This window comes from Trachurus japonicus, chromosome 23 (assembly GCF_045865225.1).
Source record: "Trachurus japonicus isolate A0001 chromosome 23, Traja_1.0".
NCBI classification, from domain to species: Eukaryota; Metazoa; Chordata; class Actinopteri; order Carangiformes; family Carangidae; genus Trachurus; species Trachurus japonicus.
The window spans coordinates 11,211,680-11,227,496 of record NC_140929.1 but is presented as its reverse complement, the minus strand read 5'-3'; the positions used below and the strand labels follow the sequence as shown (position 1 = coordinate 11,227,496).

The 15,817-nt window shown below is 42.8% G+C and overlaps 1 protein-coding gene across 4 annotated transcripts in view; it reads right to left on the bottom strand.

Annotated features, from left to right (window-relative positions):
* atp2b1a (ATPase plasma membrane Ca2+ transporting 1a) overlaps positions 1 to 3,283 on the bottom strand; it is a 34,287-nt gene extending 31,004 nt beyond the window's left edge. For all 4 annotated transcript variants that reach the window (XM_085769492.1, XM_085769494.1, XM_085769493.1 and 1 more), the window contains exon 1: positions 3,227 to 3,283. The gene's annotated coding sequence lies outside the window, so the exon portion shown is untranslated. The remainder of the gene's footprint in view (positions 1 to 3,226) is intronic.
* Between the last annotated feature and the right edge of the window lie 12,534 nt (positions 3,284 to 15,817).

Here is a 15,817-nt window from a genome sequence, read left to right as displayed (position 1 = left end):
CTAAAACTAGAATAAATGTCTGGCTGGACCACCTTGTTGTAGCATAGCTGTTTCTGCCTGTCTTGATGACTAATTCATGATATTTGAAAGTGAGCCTTAGGATTGCTTATCAATTTCGTTTAGCCTTTTTTGTTTGTCACATTTTAATCCCCTGGGTCTCCCTGTTGTTAACATTAACATTACAGCAGATAAATTTCAGTCATACTGGTGTAGTTTGTCCTTCCTGCTCGCTTTGTCAGGCCACATCTAAATGAATGAGCAGTAATGAATGAGTCAAACTGCATGTAACCTAAAACCACTGCTTGAAATAACCTTGGCCTTATAATCCACATCGAAAAACAAAGATAAGCAAAACTCCATCATAAGTAAATAATACCATAAATACATTGTACGAAATGGTACAAAACCAGACTATACTTAGCTTTCCATGCCAGTTTACATGAAGCTCAAAGTCACCTTAGATTAATGACCCTATAGTTGCTTGCTCTCCGAAAACAATGCTTTATACTAGGCAGTTTCAAAAACTGGACTATAGACTATAGAAATATAGACTAAACTGAGACGCATAAATATTTGTTCTTATTAACAAAATGAATTATTTCTAAGCAATGCTAACTGACTCATGTGCAGAACATGACAATGAAATGAGAGGACATGTAAAGCATGGGGTTGTAAGAGGTGTCTCCTCCGTGATAAAAGAAGTAATGACATGACAGGTGAAAACTGCCTGGAAGAAAGTGTACTCACTATACTGCATTACTTAACAGTGTCTATTACACCATAACCACAAACGACACTTATTTCAACAGCGTGCTATGATTGGTGGAAATCACATCATTGCCGGCATGCATTTTGCCTAATGAACCCATTAGGCACGTGCACAAAAGAGGAAAACCTGTAGTGGTAGTCTTGACAAGTTGTCGGTCTACAATATGCAAGTAGCTCAAACACTATCTGGCAGAACCACACTGCCAAAAAGGTCAAGTGATCCTGCCACCGAGAGTTAACCACTTTCAAAATCTATTCACAAAACAAGTGTGAGGAGGACTACCGACTTGTATGCTTTAGTCAGGGTGATAGTCTGCCATTATGAAAAAGCATGGTACGGCGAGGAATAAGAAAGGATATTTTTGTCATTCTTGAGTGACAGCAACAGTCTGAGTTCAAAGGGCTCAGACACAGCAACAGATTGTGTTACTGATGGTTTAAGTGAATCATTAAACAAACTCTGGACCTCTATATGCTGAGCTAGACAACAAGAATTAAATATTAGGCTACTCATTGTTAAACCTGGAAATTGTTCCTAATGTTGTAAAATCTGGAAGATCCACACATATCAACTGAAAACTAAACACCACAAGACTATGCTCACATCTTGCCTACACTCACAATACAGTATGAGGGTCTATAATGATTGTATATAGAACTGCTTAGCCATTATGTAATAGGCTATGTCTACAGATAACCATACCATACTGGCACACCTTGGATCATTCAATCACAGTAGATCCACTTCAAACTCAAGTTTAAATTCGGTGTTCAAATATTATTTCTCGATTTAAAAAAAAAAAACTACAATAGGCCTGTGAAGGATCACGAGTTATTCTACACAAACACAGGAAGGCTGTGCTGGCGCTGCAGCAAGCCCGGTGCTGTTTCAGTGGATAAGGACTGATCCCTTCAACTAGACACCAGAAAGGTGCTCAGAGGCTGCACACACACACTCGCACATTAACCTAGAAACTTGCCGGTATAATGTTAGCGAGTGCGAAACTATATTGCATTTCCTATCAAGGTCAAAAGTGTAACGCTGATACATGTAATCAACTCGCATGGGCTGGAAAGTTTAGGAAACAGGAGATATTACGAGACATTACCGTCATGCTGTAAGTGGTAATGGTCATTTAAAGCGACATGCGGCTCAAGGTTTCGACTGAAGTGAACTGCAGTCGCCTTACTAGTCAGGAAATGAGCGTTATAGGCTATATTTTGTTTTTAAAATAGCGATGGGGATTGCAACAGATTAAAAAAAAGTGTAAGGTTCCTCCCATGACATTTAGGCTAGATATGTGACTGGAGGTTGTGAGATAGACAAGGGTGCAAAATGGTGTTTCCCGTTAGTGAGGTGTTTTCCGTGGGTTGGTTAGACCGAGGTTAGATCAAAATAGAGTGAAGGATATACTGTAGCACGAGGGGACACCTCGACACAACACCGGCAAAATGATAATGATACTACCCCGGCTGGGCGTCCCACTTTGACAGCGTGGGGACACGTGGGGCGTGAAAGACGTAACCGATACTCGGTATTAAAAAACGCATATTTATAGTATTCACTTTAAAAAGACGACTCCCCGAGCTGCCCATGGGAAAGAGCCGCAGTGCGTGAAGTCCAGGACCCGGAGAGTCTCTGCTCCAGGCCGGCTGAGTGGGTACTACCCCACTAAGCGCCTATAATAAAAATAAAAAAGGGGGGGTGCACTGCTGCCCTCTTAATGTTAAATGGGTTAAATGACAGGTCGTAAAAATGCACCAAATGTTCCTCTGAGCTCTGTGTGATAGGAGGATGATATCCAGGCAACTTTCTCGGGAGCATTATGGACGTCCAACATTTGTGTCTAGCCATATTTCGCACGCAGTCGCTAACCCGCTTTTCCACGTCTCGCCCCGTCAAACTGCGACCCACGAGACACTGGAAACGTGTTTAAAAACCACATCGATCCGGGCTAACATGGTGCAATGTTAGCCAGCCAACTTAGCCCCCCATGCGTTAGCTTATGTTGATTGTAAAGATTGGATTTTTTTTATTTCTTCTTTTCTTTAAAACAAAAGCTACTTTCAATAGATTTGACAAGTGGAAAAACTTAGCCCGTGGCAACACCGGGGTCTGAGTAAACTAAACAGAAACGAGGAGGCGGCAGCAGCAGCATCCTGGGCTGAAAAGCTACCTGGGGTTGGAAAAACGAGACGCCCAGTGTCAGTATCTATTCAAGACTTAACGTGAGCTAACGATGTTAGCTTGGTATAAAGCTAACTACCCAAGGCAGCAGCTACCCACCACCAGTGGTTGGCCCTCGTTGATCACTGCACACACAGACACACAAAAAGAAGACTGAACCGACCAGGGTTGCTCCGTGCAGCGGCCAAAACACCCGGAGGCAAGCCGGGTCTTGGTGCATTTAGTCGCGCCAGCAGAGGAAAAAATATAGCACAAATAAAAAATACTTACTCCGTTCTCTGAAGAGTACCCCAGCTCCCTTTCTCTCTTTAACTCCCCCTCAGTCTCACCAAAGACTGGACTCTCTCCCCTGATCTGAGGTGAGATCCCGCCCACTGCGCTGTCACAACCACAGACAAAGTCTTCGCAGCGTCGACTGTCAAGATGGTTCCCGTCCCCACGACAGCCCACGTCCACTTCCCGGAAAAAAAAAAAACATATGACACATGCGTACTGCTAATGTGACACTACTGAAATAACGGTCAGCATGGTCAATTGCTAACTCATCTGAATAACAGAAATGACCACATGGATGATTCATAAAAGGAGTCGCGTCATTGTGAAACAGGTGCAAACAAACCAGGAGCACCTGTACATTTTAATCAATTGTATGAAATGTAAGTATCAGGACAATTTCAACTCTCTGAGGTTGTAAGCATTAAAATGCAAGTGAAAACGACATTGGGATAGAGTTAGCTGGAGATAATAAAAATAATAAAAAAAAAAAAGTGTTTCGGTTTGTCTGACGTGCATTCGACGTCGGCGAAGGCGGAAGTCCGCGGCGGTGAATCATCTCGCCTCGCCCGGCTGCGTCCTGTCACTACACCGCCGCGGACATGTGATGCACGTTAAAAGGAGGATAGGTATGGACCGCTAGTGTGGATTCCCATTGGCTTAGCCGGCATATCAGTCGCCTATGGAAACGGTTACGTCATGATCCCCTCGTACTCCCTCTTTGCTCCCGTGTCGCTTTATAATAACAGGATTATTCAGCCCCCTCTCCACCCCCCGTCTCTCTCTCTCTCTCTCTCTCTTTCGCTCTCTCTCCTCACTTCCCATCATATGATGCAGCCTGCAAAAAAGTACCCGCCGAAACCTCACTGCCGCATCGTTTCTGCCGTGTGGCTGTCTGAACTCCACCTAGGCTTCACAAGGCTCTTCCCTCGGCGCCTAATAATACCTGACGTCATTCTTTCCATGACGTAGCGCTTTTTTTTCTCTTTCTCTACTTCTTCTCTGGATTCAATGCCTGTATTCTTTGCGCTTCTTGTATTGGGTCCTATTGAGAAGCAGTCAGTCACACATTCAACAATCAGCTTCTCTGTTACTGGGGCCAACTGTCGGTGAAATAGGCTAACCACAAACTATTTAAACTAGGACAGAAACTGAGCTGCACATTAACAATAAACAGAGAATAGCTATTCATGTTTATGGTGCAGCATGGTCACATATTACTGTAAAAGTAACTGACTTATAGCTGATGTTCATGCACAGACATTTTGACTTTGCACCAACTAACTGTCATCATCAGTGACCTTATCTGCCTGCGGTGGGCCCCTGGTTAAAAAACAAGACCAGTGGTGGTAGATGATAAACGGAAAATAATCCCGACTGAGGTCAAACCCCAGTGTAATATACTTGCTGCCTTGACATAATGGGATTTATCATTAACACAAGAGCCCTAAGTGCACAGAAACATTTACCCCTGCACAACTTGTAAACAAGGGAAAAGTTCAACATGTTTACGGCTGTGTGCAATTTAAAAGTTGGAAAATGTTGTTTCAGAACTTCTGAGTCAGATCAGTGTCAAGGGAGGGTAGAAAAGAGGAAGAGATTAAGCAGAGGAGTGGAAAAAAAACTTGATTTATGTAACTTGTGCACTTGTTTTGGTCTCACGTTTGTGTAATTTGACCCAGTTGGGTCGGTCAAAAGCAGACACAGGAATGATCAACATATGATATCAATATTCATACAACTGATAATTATATTGATCACTGCTTTTTGGATCTGTTCATAGGCCTACTCTCAAACATCCAGTCTTCCTCTTTTAACCACAAATTCTGTGACTCATCTGGTTAGTAGGCTATACAGTATGGTACATTAGTGCACACAATACCATGCATTGGAAAATTAAAACTTGAGTCTATAATAAGAACGGCTTTCGTTGTGACTGAAAAAAGACTTTCTAGATTTGAGAAGTAAACATGTGGAGAGTTTTGGCCAAAAGCAGCCACCAGTGAGATGACGCATTCACTTATCTCTGGGTGTCAAATGTGCAGCCCTAAACACATCAGATATCCTCAGCTGTCAATCTCCTGCTCTCAGACTTCAAACTGTTCCACTGCAGCGCTTCTATCTCCATGTTTTCTCGTGTACATCATCCACCAATACCACTGATCTCAGCCCAGCTAGCACAGGGCAAACAAGATCTGCTCTGCCGACCCTCGAGCCCTGTGCTGCTGAGTGAGGTAGAGTCAAGAACTATTTTTGTGACTCTTCACTGACAGTGGTTTTGACGACTTCCTGCAGTGCTTTGTGTTTGGCCTACCCTGAGCACACGTCCGTCTAACATGACACTGATGGCCCAAGTTTCTGTCTCAGTCTCTCCCTGTCTGCCTATCTTTGACTATATCCATCAGTCTGTGTCTCCTTGCTCCCACTTTATCTCTCACTTGCAGAAGCCAACACACAATAATCTAACGGTCTAAAAGGCCTCAGAAATAGACTACCACACAAGGGCACAGATGTCAATTACTTGTATTTGTGCCATTTAAAAAATGTTCTAATTGAGAGTTAGATATGAAGATATGTCTGTACAGTGTATTGGTACAGCTAGCACCCAGTTATCTTATCTCAGCACAAAGGCTGGAAACAGCCACAGTTTGCCCATGGTTCACGCTGTTCTGTGCCAGACTATTTCTTGGCTCGGGGCAGACAGAGAACCACCCCATTTAGCAGCAAGTTGTTGTCTTTAGAATTTGGTTTGTGTCCAAATTAAAGAAACAAAATATGATGTGCTAACAGATTTTGTTATTGCTAGACTGAGCCAGACTAGCTATTTCTTAGTATTTTCAGTCCTTGTGCTATAAGCTAAGCTAACCAAAACATCAAACTGTACCTCTTACATAGGCTACATTCAATTTAAGGAATGGGAAAGGGTTGTTTCTTTTTTTGCCAATCACACAAATGACACAAACTCACTATAAGGCAGTTTATAACAATATAGGTCAATATAGTAAAACTTTCCATGACATTTTCTTTCCTCTCTGTGGCTAATATTTCTATATGGTTTATTCTAAGTCTAACTGTGACAGACAATAAATAGATAGGCTATTTAAACTTGTGTCATCACTGCCTGTTTGATCTGTTAAAATCACTTCTTCAATCTTGCCCTCAATCTATTTGAACGCGGAAGAGAGTGACGTGGTGAAACCCCACACGAGAGGCCTTTTAGCTGTACACACATCAATCTGGAAGCTGACTCGTTAATAGAGACAGTGAATTATAAATAAATAAAAACAAAAACACTGCATGTATCTGCAACAGAGTGTGCGGCATGGTGGTAATCTGAGAAATTAACTGCTGAAGAAAAAAAATGTACTTACATTAATCCTGCTGCTTAACCGAAAAGGAAATTACATCTGTGCAAACACACCCAGAGAGCCATGTCAGTAGTTTTGCTGAGAGTTTTTTAAATTGGGGAGACCAATCATTTTCCCCACAGCTGTTGTCTCAGTCTTGCTGTTGACTCAGTTTCTCAGAGGAAATTTGCCATATGCTCTGGAGCATCTTGTGAACTACAGTAAATGTCAAGTGTCATTAGACTTTGTGCATGCTAATGTGTTGTTTATGCTGCCTGAGTAAGCATTAATAATGAGGCATGCCAAAACTCCTCCAAAAAGGGGGATGCTGTCTTCGGGGTACCACTTGCATTTAAAAAAAAACACTAGAATATAATCACTTATTCATATAAGGTGAAAGAGGGCACATGACTTCAACAAAGCAAAAAAAAAGTTACACAAAAGTGTTGTCACATTTGAGAATAAACAAGAAAGCCGCGGCTGTGTGTGTGCGTGTGTTCATCCCAACATAGAACTTTAATTACTGGGGGAGAGCTCTACACACCATGAGACGAGATAGCTTGACAAATAATTGCAGGTTCAGCCGAAGAGTGTCTAGCAACTGGCACCTCATGAATGTGTCTGCTGTTCTAACGGAGAGGAACTTAGTTGCGGACTCGGCATCTTATCACATTTTTAGATAACATGCTGCTGCAAGCTGATTAAGACACTTGCTGAAGCAACAATGCAAAATGGAAAAGCCAAAGGGGATGGAAAAGATAAATCACAAGCCACACAGATTAGCAGTTCTTTCCTAAACATTTTTTTTTAAATAAACATATGACTGTGGTGGAAATGCCTATGGTGCGCTGGGAGATCATGTGCCTCCTCAAGCCAAGGCAAGTGGAAAATGCGCTCATGAAGATGTCGCATTAGTCAACTTACACAAGCAGGTCGCTATCAGTGAGGACACGCTGTATGAATATTGCTTCCTCTGGTCAACCAATCTTTCTACACCACTTTGTTTCTTGAACAGACGTTGGATTTTCCACTGGCTCAGCACATTGGCAAAGAGTTTAGACGGGGACGGGAGGGGGGCTTCCTCCTTTTGAAGAGGAAGAGGAAAAATTGTGTTGCATACTTTAGAGAAGGACTGCTGATCGGGTTTGATGATGTGTGAGAATTTTCCGATTGCAAATTAATCAAAAGTCCAGATGTTAACCAGTTTCTTTGTGTGTATTTCTCAGTTTAGACAATTTGTTCTGTTGTTGGGCTTAGTGTTAGAAGGATGTATTAACATTAGACTGTTTGGACCTATTATCCAAGAAGGACAGTAGCTATATCAATCAGACTACGTTTATATTAGGGATGGGCCCTGCTCATTGTAATAACAAACCTTACTCATCTAACACGTCATTAGTCTGCCACAATTACTGTAATCACATTTTTCCTGAAATCCGCAAGCGTCCAAACATTGGTTTATGTCTGCCGGAGGACTCTTCAATTATATGATTAACATTCACACACTGCTGACTGGCAACGGGAGCAGAGACACAGACGCACGAATTGCACCTACGATGCAGGTAAACATCTAAGCGAAGATCTGAAGTGAGACCTTGTGGAGCAGTTGCACACACACAAAGACCCCTTTTGTGGAGGAAAGCTGGGAGAGAGAGAGAGGTGGTGGGTAGGTGCGGCGGTTGTAAAAGGAGGGGTCTATCATGACTGAGCTGCTCGCTGTAGGCTCGCGCATGTTTGTGTTTCCAACTACCCCTGGAATTTACTGCAGGCACTGGCAAGGGCAGCCACAGAGAGGTGAATGGCCTGCAGGATAAAGGCCAGAGTTGTTGGGAAAGGAGTAAAGTGGAGAGAAATAGAGAGAGAGAGGGGAAAAACAGAGGTTGTAGAAAAGGAAGAGAAAGATGGAGCAACAGCGCACACAGACAAGGTGCTATTGTAAAAGGCAAAGAGTCAGCAAATAAGTGTGAACTGGAAATAGAGATGGTAAAACAAAAGTTGTGGTGTGCGTATCTAGCGAGTGTGTGTGTGTGTGTGTGTGTGTGTGTGTAGGGAAGGAGACAGTGGTCTTACTCAGCCCTGAGCCAGCAGCACTGAGATTATCTGGCCAAGTTTCCACTCACAAACAATAATTCACCTCAAGTGCCCATTGAGGCCAGACTCTGTCAGGACGGCGACCCGCCCAATCCTGTATGTGGGTGCGTGAGTGGAAGAGGGCTGTGTATGGTTATAGTATGCCATCACCATATAAACTTGTGTGTGGTGTGTGTGAAGACGCAGAAGAGCCATAGAAGGGTGTTGGCGGGGGCTGGGTGGGTAATACCGCTGCGCTGCCCTCCAGGACATGTTTTCCATGCTCTGTTTTCCATCGATATCCTCTGTATTTACATTAGACTCCGCTATTGGTGGAGCTGGAGAGTGTATTTCATTCAGGCCAGTGAACATTTAGATGTCATAAAATGTAGGGCATATAAATAGTCTTGATTCAATTACCTCCAAGGCGGAGAAACCACCTGAGATTCCAAATTTAGATTCGGTGCAACGCTCGTGGAAAACGTGTCCTTTAGGATCCAAAGGGGAATGAAAACGTAAACCAAAACATACAGGACTAAAATACCCCGGTGTGTTTCGGTCTCAAAAACAAGTTTGCTGGAAATAGTAACAGGAAAGGTATCCAGGTTTAGAAAGTGTATGTTTATACATGATGTATTGATAGACAGGATAAATTATAAGAGAAAAGAAGCTTGTGTGCTTAAGTGCAGCTAGACGGTGAGGGCTAGTTAGCGTTCTGGCAGAGGTGACTTTGGGTAAATTAGTGGCAACAGGCAGTAATTAAGAATCGTTTTCCCTGTGTTTAGTTGTTCAGTTAGGCGTGGAGCCCATCAGCCCTATAAATCTGCCCCCCCCAACCACCCCACCCACAAAGTCTACGAGTACCACCAGGGGACCAGGCAAAACAATTAATGGCAACTTAATTACAGAGTCACATCAGATTTTTTTTTTCCTTTGCTTAACCCACAGAGCAAGAGAAGGGTGCATTAGAGGTGCTCGCTTCCTCAAAGTCGACTCACTCACAGCTTTTTACAATGTCCAAAGCAGAGTGGCATAGACTGGGCACAGATGGGGCATGGAGGAGTAGATCCAATGGGAACTCTCTGCCCTTTACACCCCATTTCTTCCCTTTCACATGGGGGCTTTTCCCCAGGGAGGGAAGCAAGGCACAAGGAGGAAGAGAGGCAGGGTTACAGACGAGGACCTACAGTACGCTTCTCGGTGCAAAAGAACCCCAGAGCATGAGTGTGCACGCATTTTAAGATACACATACAGTACACACACACACACACACACACCTTGCCCTGCAGTACACAGTAGCTTTGACCTTCCTACCATAGGGAGAGCAACAAATGGACATATGTGTGTCGGAGGGGGAGGGAGGGAGAGGTGGAAGGTTTCAGAGAGAGGCAGAATGTGATGTGACAGACAGACTGGAAAAAACCAACTGTATCACATCTGATGCTTAACTCCGAAATATAGAAATCTGTGTACAGTACACACACTGTACCCAGATATAGTTTTACAGTACATCAACAGTGTGACATCAGAGGATCAATACTACTGTGCGTTCTGGATGGTAGATATGAGACTACAGCCTACAGCCTGCTAGCTTAGCTTGGGATGAAGAGTGGAAAACAGGGAGACACAGGTGAGCTGACATTGTATAAATTCAATCTGAAGATAACTCATGAACATATTTCATGTTGCTTAATGGCAAAAAATAACTAAATATATCAAATTAGTTCCATTGGTCCCATTAAAATTAGTGTAACTGTTTTCTCCAATGTCTATGAAGGCAAATACTGAAAATGTACACTCTATTTTCAGACATTGATGGATTGATGTCTAAATTATGCCAACATTTCTATTCATTTTGGCTTACTTAATCAAGAGTGATGATGTAAGAACTATGAATCCTTTAACTAAAAAAGTTTTGTAGACTAACAAAATCACATTTGTTCACCTGCCATAGTGCAATCAGCTGGCTCTAAATGTGAAGTAAATAACAGCCTTGGTGTCTATAGATGAACTCAGGTATTGTGTCGGCACTACATAGAAAAACTAAATCGATAGTAATAGTCAAGTAGAGCGAAAAATTACTTTCAAGCTTTTCAACATAGAATCAAATAAACCAATACAGGCAAAGGCAGGAGTAAGAAGGAAAAAAAACAGGGAGGATCTGTGATATGCGGGCAACAACAGACACAATCCATAAAGAACCAGTCATCCTTATAGGATTAAAGGATTTTAAGAATTTCAACTGTCTTTTTCATTTTGTTGCACAAAAGCGGGCCAATATTACATGTTGCTCCAGTGGAGATGTAAATGTGGGTAAAATCATAGCCCTGCTTAGTTACCAAGCTGTGACCAACCCCGTGATTACATGTCATGTCCCCATCATCATTACCACTGGCACACCCCTTACCCCGATTTAGAGAGAGAGTGAGAGTGAAAACGACCGACAGAGAGAGAGAGAGAGAGACAGATCCAGCATGATCCTACCATAGCAGATGGATATGTCAGATATGCCTGCTTGGGCTTATGGAGATGCTTAGTGGTAAATGTAATGACTTGTGTGTGTGTGGGTTTGTGTGTGTGTGTGTGTGTGTGTGTGTGCCTACCCCTCAATCCACTGTTCCAATTACCCCGGGTCTGTCTGGGGAAAACTCAGTCACTTCGCTGTGACAGAAAGCCAGGAGAGAGCCAGTTATAACTTAGATTCTCCATTCCTGATTGAGAGACCAGAGAGACATAAGTTCAGTCAGTATGACAGAGAGAAGAAAAAAAAAAAGACATTACTCAGAGTTATGTTTATTTTGTGGGTTAAAATGACAAATTACCAACTACTACTGCTGCTGCCAGGGTAACAGGGCGGAGAAATGACTTTAATAAACCGTCTGAAAATGTTCAAGGTTACGACCAACTTTGTGCGTCTCTCGGAGCGTTATTGGCCGCGTGACTAATATGTAAACATATGTGTGAAATTCGAGGGCTTGAGCTCTGTGGTTTGGGCGAGGATTACGCCTCTTCAAAGGGCCCGCACGAAAGGAAAGGAAGCTAAAAGAAAATCTCTGCCCATTCAAACTCATCAGCTGTCCTGATGGTGGTGACCTGGTTCACTGCGATTGAGGAAGTCAGTTTGGTCTACTTAAGTTTAAAAAGAACACAGCGTGCCCTGCAATTAAATTACAGGACACATTGACAAGGTTCAGCCGGGCCGTGGCTCAATTCCTCTGAGTCATAACACAAGTGATGCTGGGGAGTCATTTAAAGAAAGAAAGAAAAAAAAAAAGGCACTTGGGCCGTTTCCATTTTCCATTTGTTATTTGTTAATTACAAACTTTCTATTATTTATTTAGATGACCTGTTTGATATATGGTCTGGTGATCTGGTTGATGCATCCTTCCCAGGCGTGTTTACCTTTGATTACTTTTAGACTTGCGTAATTCACTTGACAAACATAATCAGCTTCTCTAATATTACTCAGATGTATGTATCCCCCTCTCTTGTCTCTCAGCCTTCGCTCTCTCTCCTGAAGTCACGACCGTCAGCTGCTGTCCATGGGTTAATGGAAACTTTCCTCTCTGTTAGTGTGTCATGTGAAGGGCAAGGCAGGAGTTTTCCAACACTCTGTCCGTAGAAAAACACCCCGACCGTCGTCGTGTGATGCATCGGAGAAAAGGAGGGCATGTTTGTCGAAGCTCTTTTGGTGGGCTTCCTGTTTTGACCTACAGCAGGGAAAGCATTTGTGTGTGTGTGTGTGTGTATGTATGCATGTGTACTGTATGTGCAGTATTGTGTGTGTGGAAGGCTTTCCTCTTTTTTCCCTCCATGCCACCTGTGACAACACCTATGAAGCTCACTGTACCTAACGACTGCACCTCATTTCACTAACAAGCCACACGGTGACACAAGCTGTAACTAAAAAATGTTACAGCGGAATGGCTCGCACGTGAAGTGAAGTGAAGTGAAGTCGCCCCCCCTCCATCATCGTACCCCTCCTCGGTATTTGTTAAATGTCGGCCGGTGCAGCCTATCCATTAGTCTCGTCCATGTAAAATTCCACTCAGATCTCCAGTATGTGAGAAACCATAGAAACAGACTGGCCTTTGTTTCTTATGCTCGGGAAAGTGTCCTGTGAGCTGAACTGAGTAATACCGCTGTGGCAGATGACTGGCCCACTCACACACATTCAGTGTTGGAAGAAAATAGTGGGTGAAAAATTACATTAATAAAAGGTGTGACAAAATGAAGGGCTTTGGATGATTTTCCATCAACTCTTCTTTCTGATAAACTCCCTCCTCAGGCAGAGACTCTTTGTGCCACTCACAGGCATAAATAGTGCTCCTCTGGAAGTCATTTAAGTTTGTGGAAACCACTTTCTCTTGGCATGATGTCTGCCCTGCACTACTTTATAATCTGTCATCAGAAATTTGTAACCACTTCTGACACGGCTTTCAGGAACACTTCAACATTTCGGGGACGTATTCACCGTCTTGTTGAGTGTTTGATGAGAAGATATTCTGTACCACAATGCCTCTGTCCTGAGGTGACAAAATCAGCCCATACCAGCACCTAGAAAACTCACCAATAAACATCTTACATCTCGCTTGTTTTGTCTGTATAGAAACTGAAGGACTATTTCTTGGATGGGACTGGTTGCCAGGCAACTAGCAGAAATTAGGGCCAGGCAATGTGGCCTGTAAATAATGTTGCAACAGTTTTAGGCCGGTCTCGATAAATGATACATCTCAGTATTTTGAAATCTCCTCTAATGCATTTTTAACCCCTTTCTGCACAGAACCACACCAGTATGACAAGTCTAGTAGTCCCTGATTATAGTTTACTGTACATTTATTCATTGACTGTACATTATTAGCAGGTTTTTGTTGGAACAATTTAAAATTGGCATGCAATACTAGAAAAAGTACACTTTTCACAATTGTGATCCGTAGCCTGCATGATGCAAATAAACTGTGATATGTCAAATATAGGATTTGAAACTGGTCACTGGTCATTTACCTGATCCAGATCCTAATTAGGTAAAAGACCAACATGACAAAGTGCAAGCTACTTTATACAGCAAACTGGCTGCATCATGCTTATATAATTATAAGACCATAAAATACATTAACAATCACAACATTCTTTAAAAAAAAAAAATCTCAATTTTTTATTATCATTATTTGCTGTAAATATCTGTAAAAAGAGAGGTACAGCAGAACAAGGCAATATACAAAATTTAATAGACCAAAGTTTATAGAGAAAATTTAATAGATCTCACTAATTCAAAGTAGGAAGAAATGTTACTTTATGTAATGACTAACCAGCCACATCACACTATTAGGAAACATTTTAGCAAATTGAAAAATATCCCAGATCTAATAAATACATCTAATAAATAAGTAACAGGTCTGGGACGCTGCAGCGAGCTGCTTTCAGGAACAGAGGTTTACGAGAATGGCTTAATGTCAAAATCCTCATTAAGACCTCTGGAGACAAAAAATCTCATGGCGTAATAAGAGTCCTTCAGTGGTGTCTAGTGTCTCAACCCTTGGCCCGTGTCTACGTATCCCCAAGTTAAGTTAAGTCTGCGGTTATTTTCAATTTTTGGAGACGTGGACCTTAGCCTCATTAGAGTGACCAGACGTCAGGAAACCTAGTTGTAGTAGTCTGCGTATAGCCTAGTTAAGGGCTACCCTACTTACAGCTTCCATAGCCCAGTTACAAAAACACCCAGAAGAGTCAGTCTCTCCATGAGAACAGAGTCCAAATAAGCAATGGCAACTCTGAGCTAACGCTGCCGCTACCCTTGCCCTAAAATGCAGACGGAGGACTGGGCAGAGTCGTCACATGGAGTCAGAACTGGGATGGGATAGTTTACATTCATTTTTCAGGCGTCTATTGGACAGATTTTCCTCAGTGACTTACTGGATCTTGCTCATTGACACATTGATGCAGAGCACTGACGCCAGTAAGCCTGTGAATCAGAAGATATGGGACGACGTAAAAACCAAAATTGAATAGTTTGCCCAAACAAAAGCAAAAAAAAAGCTTCACTAGCAAGAGAAATATTTGGTATTGTGACTAGAATTAATTTTTATTTTTCACATATGAAATATTCTGTAAAGAATTATTCAAGGACCACAAGCTCTACTTTAATAACAACACGTTGAGCTGTTTTCAAGGCCTAGTTGGCAAACATTAGCCAAGACTGTTGATGTGCTCCAGGCTGGAACAAAACACGGGTTCTTTCCAGTTTACTTCCCAATGTCAAACAAGTGCCTCTTGACTGTCAAATGCAGGGGAGCAGTGACTAGATACATTCCCCAGAGCACTCCTTGCTATAAAAGGGAAGAAAGAGCGGAGAGGAGACTCTGGTGAGGGGCTGCAAGTCATCATTAATGTTATTATCTGGAACTTACTGTTGGATGTGCTGCAAACAGGCGCAGCGCCAGTTTTAGTAGATGCTAATTGCTATCATTATAGATAGATTGTTTGCTTAAGGTACAAACTATGGTGGGCTGATGTGAAATGGAAAAGATCAACAGATAGGAACACCGAGCACGATGAAATAAAGGCAAGGTCTTTGTTTACATCATCATGCTCTTTCTTATTATGCACTTTATCTTCTTTTGACTGTCTGACTATCGCCCTCCTGTTGAATCATTGCTCTGCATCATTTCAATCCTCCGCTTCCTTCCCCTCGTTTCTCTGTCCCACACCATCCTGTCTTTCCTCTACCTCCCCGAGATGTTGTCCCTGCTCCGTTTATGTAGGTCACAGCCCAGAGACATGATAAAGAAGCTGCGCCGTGGTGGACGTATCTGGCAGGACGGCAGCGGCAGCGGCGTTAGCGGTTGAAGGGGAGAGCATTGGGAGTGTCGGTTCCGGAGCCATGTGGCATTGTACCTGCTCATTCATTATGGATGAGGGCCAGCAATAATGGATGAGGCTGGTGAGTAACCTGAGGATGCGGTGGGACATGGAGACTTGCTTTGGCCTTAGCCTCCTTTTCCTCCTCCTCTTCCTCCTCTTCGTCCTCCTCCTCCTCCTCCTCTTGTTGTCGTCGGCCAACGAGCCTTTCTCAGAAAGAACGGAACATGATGCTCACCCGGACACGGCCGCATCGCAAACAAACATGGGGGCACTCAAATAAATCTATATTAGCAGTGCAACAAACAAGATG